A 14,546-nucleotide genomic window follows, 5' to 3' on the forward strand; every position below is an offset into this window, starting at 1 on the left:
TATCCTGTACATATGGTCAAGATACTGTACATTGCTTTTCTACAGATTTATGGGTCTCTCTGTTTTTAAGTTATTTTAGTCTTCACACACACTGATGAAATTTCCCAGATGAACTACTAGTGTTATCTATTGCAATCTTCACTGAAGTTCTCTTCCAGCCTCATAACCTTCTACTCATAATATAAAGAAAACGAAAAGCAGCACAGGCAGACAGCGTTCCTGGGTGCCAAACCTCCATATACAGACAAAAATTATTATATCATTGCTTCATAATATAGATTACTTTGCAGAATTTCATGACGTAAGAATGCTGACATAGAAATCACACACTCTCCTGCATTACCGCACCATACAACCTTCTAGTTGTACACAGCCATAATATGGTGTCCATAGAACCAGGGCCGGTTTTAGACAAAGTGGGGCCCTAGGCCAAAATTTAAAGTGGGGCCCCAAATGCTAACATTGTAAAATCACACAAACATTTAAGTTACGTTACATGAGCAGGATGCGGATACAGTTGGTGGAGGGGCCTGGAGCCAGTGCTCACACTGTGGCCCCCATATTTAGGGGCTTTATATTGGCCAACAGGTCTGCCACTGTTAGCTGTATGCAGGGGCGTTGCTAGGGTCAGAAAAGATTGGGGGCCCAAGCCCCAAGACAAAGAGTTGCCCCCAACCCCCTCTTATTTATTTTTTAACACCACAGATAATACAGTGATAACGCTCTAAGAACAGATAAGTAGTAGATGTCACCTGCAGTCCTATGTAACACCAGAGACAGCAGTGATAACTCTCTGAGTACAGATAATTTAGTATAGATCACATGCAGTCCTATGTAACACCACAGATAGACAGCGTTTCAGAGATAGACTATGTTCACATGCAGCATTTTTTTTCAGTAGCCAAAACCTTTTCTATTAGCAGTAAAATGTTGCGTTCAAAACCCCTGTTTTTCAGCTTGTTTTGTGGTGTTCTTCACACTTTTTTCAGCTTTTTTTTGGAGTGAGGATGTTTGCTTTGTCTACAGTATGTTTAAGACCACATTCATATGATCAGCATTTGGTCAGTATTTCACATCAGTATGTGTAAGCCAAAACCAGGAGGGTGATAAATTCAGAAGTGGTGACGTGTTTCTCAGGGTATGTGCACACGCTGCGGATTTTGCTGTGGATCTGCAGCAGTTTTCCATGTGTTGTACAGCACCATGCAAACGTGTGTAAAACAAAATCCGCAGTACACATGCTGCGGAAAATACCGCGCGGAAACGCTGCGTTGTATTTTCTGCAGCATGTTAATTCTTTGTGCAGATTGCGCAGCGTTTTACACCTGCTCCATAATAGGAATCGGCAGGTGTAAAAACGCTGTTGAAAACCGCACAAAAAACGCGGTAATTCCGCCGTAAATCTGCCCTGTGTTTTACCTGCAGATTTTTAGGAATCTGCGTGGAAAAATCCGCGGCAGATTCCGCAACGTGTGCACATAGCCTCATTGTTCCACTGCTGTTTCTGCATTACAAATACTGATGTGAAATACTGAACATGTGAACGAGACCTAATAGTTTAATTCACCACTTAAAAAATTGCAGTGAAAAATGCCGATGCAATATCTGCAGCTTTTTTATTCTTTCATTGCTTTCTACAGGTGAAAACACACTGAAAGAAGTGACACGCTACAGATTTAAAAAGCGCTACAGTTCTGAAATCCAGTCAGGAAACAAACAAGCGCCTGCAGGAGATTTCGGAAATCTCCTATGTTTTGCTGGCACTTTATAAAGCAGCTTTTCGCCATGTTCAGATGCAGAATTTTTGCAGCTTTTTCTTCTGCAAATACAAAGTTTACAGCATTTTACAGCACAAGCAAAAACTGAGATTTTCAGAAATCTCCTGCACACCCTTTTATTTTCCTCTGACTGCAAAATGTCGCTTTCAGCAATTTTTTTCACCCGTAGAAAGCAATAAAAAGTTTAAAAAATGCTGCAAATGTTGCAATGTTGTTTTTCGCTGCGTTTTTTTGTGAATAACAGTAACTTTATTAAACATGTACTGTAGACAAAATGCATACTGTAAAAAACGAACAGCAAAAGCTCCAAGGGTACATGCACACAGTCAGTAAACGCTGCGGGTCGGCTGCTGTGTACTTGTGCAGCGTCCAACCCACAGATGTTACAGCATAGTGGAGGGGATTTCAAGAAATTCCATCTCTACTATGTGTGCACTATCACCCGCACCTCACCTGCAGAGACGGACATGGGGCGCATCTCTCCAGGCTGCAGCATGTCAATTTATATGGCGTAGACGCGAGTCTCCACAAGAGAAATCTCACCCCTGCAATGTATAGGACGCAGTGATTCCACACGGTTCAATGAACACATGCGGAATCACCTGTGTTCAAAACATGGCTGCACTTTGGACACCGCACATGTCCACTGCATCCAAAGGGCTGCCATTTCCGGATCCTCTGCACATACCCTAAAAAATGGGGGCTTTGAAAGCAGTGTTTTTACTGCCAAGAGAGCAGGTTTTGGCTGCAGAAAAAAATGCACCAAAAACGCTGATTCCTATGCACACCTGTACTATATATGTGTATAGTTTACCCTTATTGTTTCACTTGGGAATTCATCTATTTCTATATAATAAATACCCTGATTCAGCAGACAATATTCCTGTCTTGTGTCATCCAGACAGTAGTGACAGGAGGTCGCCCTGTCAGATTACCAGCAATGATTCAGTGACTGGTCAGAGCCTATGCTGATCCCTGCTGTATGTGACTGTGAAACCTGATCCTACAGCAAACAGCAGAGCTCCGGACCACATGAGTAAATCACTGCACTGAGGAGGTCTCAAGTGGGGTTTGGGAGACATGTTCTGGGACTACAGAGCAATGCACAGCATTATTCACTGCTGAAAACCCTCTGGGCACTTCATACAGGGGTTGCAGATGCAGGGGGCCCCCTTGTAGGTGGGGGCCCCAGGCGTCTGCCTGGTCTGCCTGTGCCAAACGCCGGCCCTGCATAGAACCCTGGAGGCTCTGCTATAATTCCGGCTATAGGTTCTGCTATATGATTTTATATGGATGAAAATAGAGACTATTTCTGTAGGATTTTTTATGAACACCATGTTTCATTGACAGCCATGCTGCAGAGCTGTTTGCCTTAGAAGGATTGTGGGATAGCAACCATTAGTGGTTGTCACTGAGCTTCTTTTACCCGAGTGTAAAGAGTAACCTACAGTCGCTGTTATGCTGATTTATATAGCATTTATAAAAGACATTATTATCGCTGTCCCCATTGGGGCTCACAATCTAAATTCCCTATCAGTATGTCTTTGGATTGTGGGAGAAAACTGGAGAAACCGGAGTAAATCTACACAAACACGGGGAGAACATACAAACTCCTTGCAGATGTTGTCCTTGGTGGGATTTAAACCTAGGTCCCACCATTAAAATGCAACCAGGCTGGTTTTACACACACTGCATTTTCTATATATTGAAAGCTGTTAACTTTAAAGTCAATGCAGAAATGAAAGGGTTTGTCCAGTACTTTATATTACTTGCTTATCTGAAGGATAGGCTATCAATATCAGATCAGTGGGAATGGGACTCCTGCCACCCCCGCTGATCAGTTGTTCTTGGTGCCACCGCCAGTCGGATGTGCTCAGTTGTGGAGTGGAACTGCTCAGCTCCATCAATTGTATAGTGGCCGCGGCCAGTTACTGCACATTCACGCCTATTCATTGAATAGAGATGGATGTGCAGGACCCTGCTTTGAACACTATACAGTGAACCGCTGATCAGTGTGGGTGACAGGTGCCGCATCCCCATTCATCTGATTATGATGACTTGTCCTAAGGTAGGCTATCAAAATAAAGTACTTAAAGGGAATCTGTCAGCAGGATTTGCTATGTAATCTGAAGAAAGCATGCTGTAGGGATTAAAACAGATTTCAGCCATGCCTCACATATGAAGCTCTGTGGTGATGTTTGCTTGCAATGATTGTTTTAGCACAGGAGTATATCATTGTTGTGACTCTGCAGCATGTGCATGCTAGTCCGACACGCCCCCTCCTGTGATAAGCACCTCACTGTCTATGGACATTGTATATACTGAGCCTGGTGTGGGCGGGAGCAGCTTCCTCATCTATTGCTAAATCTAAAAACTCTAATAGTGTCAGAACAGCTGCACCCATTAGTCTAAGTGATAAATCATTGGATTCAGCTTCTCCTTGCCTACATCAGGCTGCTTTCAGATGAGGTAGCAAAAACCTGCTGACAAATTCCCTCTAATAAATATTTTAGCTAAATACAACGGGGCATATTTATCAAGCTAAATTCACCAGAAACACTAAATATGTCATGATTTGCTCATATGATGTGTTTTAGACATTTTTTAATGACATGTTAGATGAAGGGGCATGACCTCAGTGATAGGTGTGTGGCCTAAGGTGCAAAACAATTCGGGCAAAATGCACCAAAATTGTGCTGCACATTTGTGCGCAAAGTAAGGTAATTAAAAAGTGGGGTAATCTTAGAATAGGCAGTGTCAAAACATGACAGATTTGTCAAACAGCATGAACCACTAAGAAAAATCTGCTGCTTTTTAAAACTGTCTTGTCTAAATATGCACTGTCTAAGAATTAGACATTATTGAAAGAGATGAGGGAACCCGAACTGTAAAGTTCGGGGTTTATATTGGACACATAGTGTTCAGTGCTGAAATCCAAACACGGACTTCTCACAGAAGTCCGTTTTAGTATTCGGTGTTCGGATGCTGAATAAAGCAGGGACAGGACGTGGCTCGAGTGAGGGACAGTGTTAGGTTCTGTGAGGGTACTCTGCAAACCAGCTTCGTTGAGGGTACTCTCAAAACAGCCTCTGTGGGTGTATTCTGAAAACAGCCTTGTTGGGGGTACTCTGCAAAAGAGACTCGTTAGGGGTACTCTGCAAAATAGCATCGTTGGGGATACTCTGCAAAACAGCCTTGTTGGGGGTACTCTGCAAAACAGACTCGTTAGGGGTACTCTGCAAAACAGCCTCGTTGGGGATACTCTGCAAAACAGCCTATGTGGGGGTACTCTGCAAAACAGCCTCTGTGCCATGCTGCTGTGCCTGCACAAGGACCGCCGAGTTGCCAAGATTGTTGCCAGTTGCTGACTATTGGGTGGCCACCTTGCTGGATCTCCGCTACACGGACAACGTGCCATCCTTACTTCCCTCACTGGAGCATGATCGGGAAATGTGGGAATACAAGCAAACACTGTTAGATGCACTACTGACAGCGTAACCATCTGACAGTGGGGGCTCAGTGGAAGCACAAGGCAGAGGCAAAGGAGGAAGTCGCCATTGCATCTGGGGCACCGACACCACCTTGGAAGGGTTAGCCTGACCAAAATGTGGAAATCTTTCCTCAGCATGCCACAACATGTGACACTACCATGTGCTACGGTCAGTATTAGCCATTTCAACAACATGGTGGAAGAGTATGTGTCCACATGTCTCCATGTACTGAATGATGGGTCTGCCCCATTTAACTTCTGGGTCTCCAAACAGGACCCATGGCCTGAGCTTGCCCTTTATGCCTTCAAGGTCCTGGCCTGCCCTGCAGCAAGTGTATTGCTGTAACGTGTGTTTAGCATGGCGTGGGTGTAACCACAGACAGGCGCATCCACCTGTCCAATGCCAATGTGGACAAGCTCACATTCATTACATTAAACTGGGTATGGATCCCACAGGACTTGTTTACCAGCCGCACCCAGCCATTGTTATACTTCACCACAGTTTGTTCATTCCATTTGCCATTCCCAATGTTTAGCACCTCCCCAAATAAAATAATAAAAAAAAAAACACCCAAAAACAGTGTTGGCTATCTTCTTCTCTGCTTCTTCCACCTACACCGCCATGTCCACCCCTCCTCAACCTCCTCTTCCACTTAGACCTCCTCCTCCTGGTTCAAGATTATTATTATTATTTTTTATTCTATGTTATTTTAAGTCATTTCCCTATCCACATGTGTTGCAGGACAATTGTCTTGCTCTTGCTCCCACTCTGCTTCCTTTTTTCTAAATAACACCATGAACTGGAAGTTTTATCACAATGTTTTTCAAATATTTTTGGTGTCTCTTTGATTTCTTTTTCATTTGTAACATGCATTTCTTGGTGCATTTTTCCTATATACAAGTGTTTTTCCACGGGATTCTCCAGATAAATGATATTATATTATATTATTATATTCATTATAAATGATAATGAAAAACAAAACATGACAAATTTAAGAAATACAAAAATCTCACAAAAACCCTAGGAAAAAACCCCTTCAGATTAAATGTTTATTTTGCAAGCATTTAAGAAGTTGAAAAGAAAGAGTTTGTTAAGAGAGGTAATCCCCCCCCCAGCACTGTGGCTCAGTGGTTAGCACTGCAGCGCTGGAGTCCTGGGTTCAAATTCCATCAAGGACACCATTTGCAAGGAGTCTGTATGCTCTCCCCATGTATTGTGGGTTTCCTCCTGGTTCTCTGGTTTCCTCCCACATTCCAAAGACATTCTGATAGGGAATTTAGATTGTGAGCCCCATTGGGGACAGCGATAATAATGTGTGCAAACTGTAAAGCGCTGCGGAATATGTTACCGTTATATAAAAATAAAGATTATTATTATCCAAGAGGAACACATTTTGCTATGTATTAATGGCAGATAGTGGGAGTACTAGAAACACCAAGCTTGCTGAATATGTGTGTTGTGCCAAAAGTGTAAGACGTAATATAATTATACATGTTCAGCATTTCAATGAGTTTGAGAATGAAAAGCCGTCGGCTCTGCCAGCTCTCTTATAGCACAATACGCAGTCTGAAGTTGTTTTCACAAATACTTTTATTACATTTTGCCCATTTTAGGGACATAGAATAAAAATAGTAATATAAAAACCAAATGTCTTCATTTACTTTGATAATTCCCAACGACATGCAAATTCCAAGTATATAGAAATTTCACTTAAAGGAAATAATAGGGAAGGATGGGGCTGATAGGAAAAACAAACCCTACTGTGTGTTTTCCACTCATTTTTAAAACAAACCTTTTTGGGAAAATATGGACGTATGATTGCCGGTCTTGGTACTAGGGCTCGCTCACACTGATGTGTAATACAGAGGAGTGTAATGCCAGAAAATTTAGCATTGCACTCTGACCAGTGTTATTGAATGAGGCAGAGCAGATCTGTTATTTTTGTTAGAAAAAATGTGCGTATCTCGCATAGTGCGCACCCATTTACTTCAATGGGTGTGATCAAAACATGGCACTGCACTTGGATGTCATTTGAGTGCAGTCCGATGTACGCCGCAACATGCAATGGACAAGATGGACAGATTCATCTCTCCTTGTTCTCCTAAACTGTGATGTGATTCTCGCATATGAATAGGATTGGATCACATATCACATCCGATGCTATACGCTAGTGTGACCTTACTGTTACTGACCTGGACCAATGCTACAAATCCACTCTAGATTAGAGGTAAAAGAGGGCACAGATGACTTGGGTATGTGCTTGTATAAAGATTCCTGGTATGGGGTCCACGTGTTGTTCATGTTCATATTTTTTAGAGATGCACAAATCCATGCAAGAACTGGAAATCCATGAAAGAATAACTGTACAAGCCTGACACTAAGATGAGCATTTTAATATCGGGCAAGACTTTCAGAATGGAATACTCAGCTATTCTGACATACAGTTGCAAAGTGAGTACAACAGCTTCATCAAGAAAACAACATTTATTTAATAGCATGTGCAGTTTGTATTGTGAAATCTAATGACAAATCCACTTTACCATGTTATTAGGTGCTAGATGTTTTATTTTTATCTTGTCCATATATCACTTGCATTCCCTGCATTGCTTTTGTTAAAGGCTCATTCAGATGTCCGATATTTCCGCGTATGAGAAAAAAGGACCGATTATTCTGATCAAACTTTGATCAGAGTTTGATCAAAATGTTGTCGGGTCCGAGTATCAACTATTTATCTTGTATGTGGAAAGAAAAATAAAGGTTCTCCACCTTCTCCATCCTGACATGAATGGCTCCATAGACTATCACAGGTATGAGGGCTATCCATGAAAAAGACAGATAGCATTCATACGTGAAAATCGGATGTGTGAGTGAGCCCTATGTCTGACAAACCAAAGAATTAAATCTAGGAGTTAACATGAGACATCCCCTGTCCATATGTCCCTTTAGAGCATCTAGAAGTATTATATGGGATTCCCCATCTCTAGCACTACCCTCCATGGGCCGGACCAGATAGCTGCTCTGTAAGGCCGGGGTCACACTTAACTTTGAAAAATCAGTCCGAGTCTCCCTGCCGAGAGTCGCACAAGTGTTCTCCGTATGGTCATCCGTGTGTAATGTGTTTGCAATGCGATGATGCGATTTTCTCACACCTATGTATCCGTATGACATCCGTATGGCTTTACATTTCTCACTGATTTTCCCCATTGAATTTAATGGCTGAATGGGCTGAAATGAGGAAAATGTGTGCGTATTGGTCACAAACTAGACGAATGGTCCGTGTGGTGTCCGAGTTTTTCTCGCACCCATAGGCTTGCATTGGCGAGTCTCCGACAATATACGACTACAATCACAGCATGCTGGGATTTTACACGCACGTCGAATACGCCTGAGAAAAAATACGGTGATGTGAGCTTCCCTATAAATTCACACTGGTCTGAGTGCTATGCGATGTTTTCTCACATACAGTAGCATTCATCTGTATTCTACAATAGTGTGACCCTGGCCTTAGAAAGACTCCCGTTCTGGAGGACTCAACTGTATTTGTCCATGTAACTGGATGGTGACTATGTAACACTACAACCACTACATCCGTGATTTTCACTGCAGGGGAAATGTCTGGCCGGACAGTTCTCCTGCTCATGGTGCCGTCAGACAGGTCCTGCGAGTACACAGCCAGTGAACTCACTTCACCTTTCTAACATCAGTGCGAGCGCAGTGGGAATAGGTAAGTGCCGACTGTGCATACGTAAAGTGAGTTCATTGACCATGAACTCGCAGGACCGGTCAGATGGCACCGCGAGCAGGAGAACTTTCTTACGCTCATGGTGCTTAGTGTCGACTGGGTGACAGGCTGTATTGATGCATCATGCATCCATGCAGCCTGCCATCTAGATGCAGCAGAGCTGGACCCGTCGTGGGACAAATGGATTAAAAGCATCTCTGCGGAAAGGTGAGGAATACTGTTGTTTGTTTTTTTAACCTCTTGTGCAGATGATGAGGGCATCGGGGGAATGGGTGAGGTCATAAGTATTGTTTAATTAAGAATATTAAAGGAGTCTGAGTTATTCTTTCAATCAAAGCACTTTTTTATTGGTGTTTTTTTACAATGTGAATGTGGGGTGTAGTAATGGGGGTGTCTTATTAACGTCTCTCCATTACTAACCTCTGGGCTTGATGTCACCTGACAATACAAAGGTGACATCAACCCCCCCAACTATCACCCCACTTGCCACCGCTACAGGGCAAGTGGGAAGAGCGAGGCTAAGAGCCAGAATTGGCACATCTTAGAGATGTGCCTTTTCTGGGATGGCTGAGAGCTGATGTTTTTAGCCTTGGGGGCAGTATCCATGGCCCCTTCATAGGCTATTAATATCAGCCCGAAGATGTCTGCATAGCCTTTGCTGGTTATTAATTATAGGGGACCCTACATCATTTTTTTAGGGTCCCCCATTCTAATAGCCAGTAAAGGCTAATTATACAGTTGTGAGCTGATATTAACCCCTTTCTGACCTCGGACGGGATAGTACATCCGAGGTCAGAAGCCCCGCTTTGATGCGGGCTCCGGCGGTGAGCCCGCATCAAAGCCGGGACATGTCAGCTGTTTTGAACAGCTGACATGTGCCCGTAATAGGCGCAGGCAGAATCACAATCTGCCCGCGCCTATTAACTAGTTAAATGCCGCTGTCAAACGCAGACAGCGGCATTTAACTACCGCTTCCAGCCGGGCAGCTGGAAATGATCGCATCGCCGACCCCCGTCACATGATCGGAGGTCGGCGATGCTTCAGAATAGTAACCATAGAGGTCCTTGAGACCTCTATGGTTACTGATCCCGGATAGCTGTGAGCACCACCCTGTGGTTGGCGCTCACAGCACACCTGCAATTCTGCTACACAGCAGCAAACATCAGATCGCTGCTATGTAGCAGAGGTGATCGCGTTGTGCCAGCTTCTAGCCTTCTATGGAGGCTATAGAAGCATGGCAAAAGTTAAAAAAAAAAAGTAAAAAAAAATGTGAAAAAAATAAAAAAAATATAAAAGTTTAAATCACCCCCCTTTCGCCCCAATCAAAATAAATCAATAAAAAAAATCAAACCTACACATATTTGGTATCGCCGAGTTCAGAATCACCCGATCTATCAATAAAAAAAAGCATTAACCTGATCGCTAAATGGCGTAGCGAGAAAAAAATTCAAAACGCCAGAATTATGTTTTTTTGGTCGCCGCGACATTGCATTAAAATGCAATAACGGGCGATCAAAAGAACGTATCTGCACCAAAATGCTATCATTAAAAACGCCAGCTCGGAACGCAAAAAATAAGCCCTCAACCGACCCCAGATCATGAAAAATGGAGACGCTACGAGTATCGGAATATGGCGCAATTTTTTATTTATTTTTTTTTTAGCAAAGTTTGGAATTTTTTTTCACCACTTAGATAAAAAATAGCCTAGTCATGTTAGGTGTCTATGACCTCGTAGTGACCTGGAGAATCATAATGGCAGGTCAGTTTTAGCATTTAGTGTACCTAGCAAAAAAGCCAAACAAAAAACAAGTGTAGGACTGCACTTTTTTTTGCAATTTCACCGCACTTGATGTCGTTCAAAAGTACAACTCGTCCCGCAAAAAATAAGCCCTCACATGGCCAAATTGACGGAAAAATAAAAAAAGTTATGGCTCTGGGAAGGAGGGGAGCGAAAAACGAACACGGAAAAACGGAAAATCCCAAGGTCATGAAGGGGTTAATAGCCTGGGAAGCTCCATAGGTATTACCCCCTTCTCAGGCTATAAACATGTGACTCTGCCGTTGGCTTGCCCTCTGCTGGTTACTAAAATTGCGCTGGATCCCTCGCCATTTTTTTCAGAGAAATAATCTTTTATTAATTAAATACATGTACAGTAATTTGCACACACACTGTACTAATTGTATATGCCATCATATGTTATATGTCAAGATTGCTGGAAGACCATTCCCGGTGACTACCTCTTGAAGCTCATCAAGAGAATGCCAAGAGTGTGCAAAGCGGTCATCAAAGCAAAAGGTGGCTACTTTGAAGAACCTAGAATATAGGACATAATTTCAGTTGTTTCACACTTTTTTGTTAACTATATAATTCTACATGTGTTAATTCATAGTTTTGATGCCTTCAGTGTGAATGTACAATTTTCATAGTCATGAAAATGCAGAAAAATCTTTAAATGAGAAGGTGTGTCCAAACTATTGGTCTGTACTTTATGTGTGTCACTGACATCTATATATCTATGTGTTCTATGTGTATATATCTATTCTCTCTATTGTATTCTAACCTGTGATTTTTCTGTATGTGGCACATGAATTGCTGGTTTTTCTTCTATCTATCTATGTGTCTGTGTGTTTTGACGAATATTTCCTTTGAAAATTATGTGTAACTGACATAGAGAATTGCTGGATGTAAAATCTCATGTTAAAATTGCATTGCAGTTGGATAGCAATCACACTGCATTCGGATGTAAATCGGGTGCTAGTTATGATACATTGGATTGTTCTCGCATGACACTCGCATTACACTTGTGTGACTCGTTATGGAGGCTCGGACCGATTTTTCATACGTTTAGTGTGACTCCGGTCTTAGAGTGCGGCTGTCCAGCCCAGTCACCAGCCGCACCAGAACAGTTACATGCATTAGTTTAATGATTGCTTGGTTCTCAGTCAGACATTCCCCAATAAGATGTGATTCAGCGTTGTCCGCGTGCTGTTATGAGGCGTCACATAGTGAGGTGTGGATAGGGTTTGCCTTCTACAGAAAAGCAAATGTAACCTGTAACTAAGGGATTGTGCAACGTGAATGAAAGAACGCCGACAGCTTTGTAAACTGGTTATAAGGGGGAGTTCCAGCTGAAATGCAGTCGCATGTACTGATGTTAATTTCGTTTCCAGGCATAAATCACCTTTTAATACTAAGCGAACTTCGGACACAGAGACACATGGGACTTGTTTCACCACAAACTACAAGCAGATAAAAAAGCCCAAAAGACAATTACCAAGCACCATGGAGAAGGACAGCTTTATAAAGGGAAGATACTACAGGTATTTCTGTTCCCGGAACATTCAAGGGGTGTACTAAGTTACCATGTTCTTCCCCAACGTTAATTTATCAGGAGACTGACTTCTGGGACTGGTCCAAAGAAAGGAGCTGTACTGAGTCATGTCTAGATGAAGCGGAGGACGAGCCGGTGCACCTCTGCTCCATTCACTTATTATAGAAGTGCCGGAGGTAGCTGAGCCTGTCAGTTTTCAAAAGAACAGAAAATATTTTTTGCATTCAAAGAAGCAAACTTTCCAACAAAATAAAGATGCAGCTCACGGCCACCAAATCCACAATCATCAAGTACAGCTTTTAGACTATGTGCACACGTTGTGGATTTGACGCTGCGGATCTGCAGCTGTTTTCCATGCGTTGTACAGTACCATGTAAACGTATGGAAAACAAAATCAGCAGTGCACATGCTGCAGAAAAAAACGTGCGGAAGCGCAGCAGTGTTTCTTCCGCAGCATGTCAATTCTTTGTGCTGATTCTACAGTGGTTTACACCTGTTCCTCAATAGGAATCCGCAGGTGTAAAACCGCAGGTGGAATCCGCACAAAAACCGCTGCAAATCCGCAGGTAATCCACAGTGCGGTTTACCTGCGGATTTTTCAAAAACAGTGCGGAAAAATCCACACGCCAATCCGCAACATGTGCACATAGCCTTATAATTGGAAGCATTCACCTTGCATTTGCTTCAATAATTCAGACCATTTGTGAATTCTAATCCAGGACAGCAATGATTCCCAATCATAGAGACACTTATACTTTTTACTTCTAAGTGTTCTTATACATTTTATAAATTGCTGTTTAGATAAATTTAACAAAATCCGTCACAATACTCCTGATTGTACTTGAATGTACCCGGTATAGAACAGGGAGTAACTTATTGATTGCAGAGCGCCTTCTAAATGTAGCGGCGGTCCCGCAGGCACACCACCACTCTATCTATTCTCTATTGGACTGCCAGCAATTACACAGCCCAATATTCGGCTATCTCTGGTAGTCCCTTAGAGAATGAATAGAGCAGAGATGTCCTGTCCTCGGCAACATCAGGTGGTCCCATAGAGAATTAATAGCTATGTGTTAAGTGTGCTCATCCTTCGCCCCGTTCAGACTGTGCTCTGATTAGTCCCGTTCTGAGGATTGGTGGCAATCCCAATGGTTGGGCCGCACACATTAGTAAGTAATCCCTTATACTACTGATAAGGGATAACTTGCACCACCCATTAAAGGGCACCTGTCACCCCGTTTTTTCCTTATGAGATAAAAATACTGTTAAATAGGGCCTGAGCTGTGCATTACAACAGTGTATTTTGTGGACCCCGATTCCCCACCTATGCTGCCAAAATACGTTACCAAAGTAGCCGTTTTCGCCTGTCAATCAGGCTGGTCTGGTCAAAAGGGCGTGGTGTCTTCCCCAAGATCTTGCTTAGTTTTCCGTTGGTGACGTAGTGGTTTGCGCATGCCTAAGGTCCCGAATCCACTGCACAGGGGAGTTAAAAGAGCGCGATGTGCACTATTTCATTGGTGATCGGTGGGGGGCGGCCATCTTCCCTTGGCCGCGCATGCGCAGAAGTGGCGCTCTGCTGGCCGCGGCTTCAGGAAAATGGCCACGGGATGCCGCGCGTGCGCAGATAGAGATCGCGGCGGCCATTTTCCTGAAGCCGAGATGCGAACTGGTCGTTGCAGTACTGATGCTCCGCTGCTAAGGGGGGCTATGGTACGTCCGATGGCACTGAAGGAGTTCACCTGACCAGGTATCACAGACACCAATACACTTCACAGTCTGGCCTCCAGGGGGAGCTAAGGGTGCTATGTATTAGGCCACTCCTCACAATCTGGTAAAACTGGGGGTTGGATAGGAAGTTAGTCAGAAGCTGACTGGGTTGGAACCAGGCAACATCCTGTGGCAGAGGGTGTTGCAGGGGAAGATTCAGGGGGGGTCCCTGTCAGGGGTGGGATCCTGACAGAGGCCTAGCGAACAGAAAGAACGTTACGGGACCGCGCCTGCACTTCATTGCGGTGGTACCCCAAGAAAGGACAAGAAGCGAGGTTTATTGTGAAGAGTGAGAAACGAGATCAACGCAACAAGGAGAAACACAAGTAGGAGTCGTGCTGTAAGTTGAGGCAACATCCTACTGAGGCGCGCAGCCGGTGGCCGGAACGCCGAGGAAGTATTGAGCTCCAGGCCTTACTTCAAACCTACGGCAGGA

General features: G+C 43.4%; 1 protein-coding gene across 3 annotated transcripts in view; it reads left to right on the plus strand.

Moving 5' to 3' along the window:
• Positions 1-14,546, plus strand: part of FAM124B (family with sequence similarity 124 member B) — a 59,364-nt gene that overhangs the window by 21,460 nt on the left and 23,358 nt on the right. For all 3 annotated transcript variants that reach the window (XM_077290864.1, XM_077290862.1, XM_077290863.1), the window contains exons 3-4: positions 7,586-7,720; positions 12,183-12,332. The gene's annotated coding sequence lies outside the window, so the exon portion shown is untranslated. The remainder of the gene's footprint in view (positions 1-7,585; positions 7,721-12,182; positions 12,333-14,546) is intronic.

This window comes from Ranitomeya variabilis, chromosome 2 (genome assembly GCF_051348905.1).
Source record: "Ranitomeya variabilis isolate aRanVar5 chromosome 2, aRanVar5.hap1, whole genome shotgun sequence".
NCBI lineage: Eukaryota > Metazoa > Chordata > Amphibia > Anura > Dendrobatidae > Ranitomeya > Ranitomeya variabilis.